Genomic DNA, 2,515 nt, shown 5'->3' with positions numbered 1-2,515 from the left:
CGTAAATAATGTAATTATTTTTGCAAAGAGGGTCGATCATACGTATTTTCATCGATCATTATAAAAAGAAGTACATAAATTGATCGTTAATAGTTTATTTTTAGCTTCCTTCTTCCATATAGTCGTAAGTGATAATTACAATTTATTTACCGAGCCCAAATCTCACCGATAAGTGAAAAACTAAGCATATAATTGTTTTATTTAAAATAAACAGCTCTATGCCATTAAAAAGCATTATATTCTATTTTAAAAAATAGTCTGCAATAATCAATTCACTTTAAAGACTTCGTCCGTGTAATTAAATTGAAACCTTAAGCGAATCCAACGTAAGTGGTTAATTGCAATAATTAAGCTTTTACATGTTGAAAACATCATTTGAATCTACGCGGTGTATATTGGTTCTAATACTTTTGTCAGCACAAGCGAAAGTATATCGGCAGAATAGTTCCCGTACGAGGAGGAGCAGCCACCACCTCTGGCAGTCCGTCAACCTGTGGGACACGCCAGAGCGAGGGCTAGACCTGGTAATTGGTTGTGATGCAAATGGACACCACCAACTTTGTGAATGTTTCGTCACCATACATAATAAACGGTCATTCTGTAATGGGGTTAGGAAAGAACTTATTGATACTGGAGGGTATCAGATACCTATTTCTTTTTGGGCCACAGTAGGATACTCTACCTTTATTCTGAAGTAAAAGCATCAGGAAGCAGACTGGGAAAATTTTTCTAGAATGGCATCGAACATACTAACAGCGATCAAAATATTACAGCGATATTTCGGAATTGNCCAGAGCGAGGGCTAGACCTGGTAATTGGTTGTGATGCAAATGGACACCAACTTTGTGAATGTTTCGTCACCATACATAATAAACGGTCATTCTGTAATTGGGTTAGGAAAGAACTTATTGATACTGGAGGGTATCAGATACCTGTTTCCTTTTGGGCCACAGTAGGATACTCTACCTTTATTCTGAAGTAGAAGCATCACAAAGCAGATTGGGAAAATTTTTCTAGAATAGCATCGAACATACTAACAGCGATCAAAATATTACAGCGATATTTCGGAATTATTTTTTAAGAGCGTTGTCACATGTTAAAAAAGTAAAACTCAATTCATAACTAAATATACTTTAATACGGTTGCTATCTGTTTAAAAAGTTAGAATCAATTCTATTAAAAAGTTTGAACGAAATATTTTAATGTGGTTATCAAACGAGATAGGCAAAATGCTTCATTGTAGAAATATTTTTAAGAGGGTTGTCATCTTTTCAAAGAGTTAAAATCAGTTTAAATAACACGTTGAATAAAATATTATATGTGAGTCAGGTTTACGAAAGCTTTATTTCGAAAATAATTTTGATTAGGGTTGCCTCCTTTTCAAAAACAAGTTAACTGTTCGTAACCTTGCAAAGGGAAATTTCCATACACGCTGCCCTAACCTACTTTCAAATGTCAAGTAAATGTTAATATTTTTCCAAAATGTTGTGGCGGAAGTCTTAAAATCAGCCCAATTCCTAATACTCCCGAGGAGTTTGTTCTCCGGGAATTTGTTTCTCCCGAGGAAGAACTCCTCCAATAATTAACTCCCAGGGAGTAGAATTTTCCCCGAAAGTTTGGGAAGAGGAAATTCGAACTTCGAAAGAGCTGTTGTGACAGCTCAACTCCGCCATTTAAAGTAAAAATTCTAGGGAATTTTTAATCATAATAGGAGGAAAGATAAAAGAGAGAAAAGTCCCAGGGAGTTCCTGTTCAGAATCGGCCTAAATATGATTANACTTCGAAAGAGCTGTTGTGACAGCTCAACTCCGCCATTTAAAGTAAAAAATTCTAAGGAATTTTTATTCATGATAGGAGGAAAGGTAAAAGAGAGAAAAGTCCCAGGGAGTTTCTGTTCAGAATCGGCCTAAATATGATTTTAAACGCGTAAATGCCTCGTAACCGCGTAAACCTCTTAAATAAACCGATTTTCCATACAAAATTAAAAAAGTTTACGAGGTTTACATGGTTGCGAAGCATTTACGCGTTTAAATGAATTGGCCTAATGATTTTACAATTCCGATGAAAAAACAGCCCCGACTGCTTCTTTTTTTTTAAATAAAGTGTGATGCAGATTTGCGAAATGTTCTCTTAAAAAATGTATTTTTATTTTCATTCTTACTTTTACAGAACCTTATGTATCTAAAGCAATTTTATTACAAAAAAATAGAGCTACATATATCACATAGCCCATATTCATGCTTAGTGCCATCAAAATCGTTAAGAACCAAAATCTTAACTAACCTCGACTTGTACAACTCATTATTTTATTTTATTATATTTATATAAAAATGACAGAGTTAATTAAAAATGGCCTATGTGAAATTTTTTTATAATAACGCTCTCATTCTAATTAAAACTATTTCGAATAGTTCTTTATTACAAGTTGTTCCTTTAAGCTAAGCTATTCAGTCGGTAAATTCATTAGTTTTGTTGTTAATTTTTGGATTACGTTGCGTTGTATGAACTCATTTAC

Source organism: Rhagoletis zephyria, unplaced genomic scaffold (assembly GCF_001687245.7).
Source record: "Rhagoletis zephyria isolate East Lansing unplaced genomic scaffold, Rhagoletis_zephyria_1.1 Rzeph_scaffold_04484, whole genome shotgun sequence".
In the NCBI taxonomy this organism is placed as follows: domain Eukaryota; kingdom Metazoa; phylum Arthropoda; class Insecta; order Diptera; family Tephritidae; genus Rhagoletis; species Rhagoletis zephyria.
Note: the sequence above shows the minus strand (reverse complement) of the source record.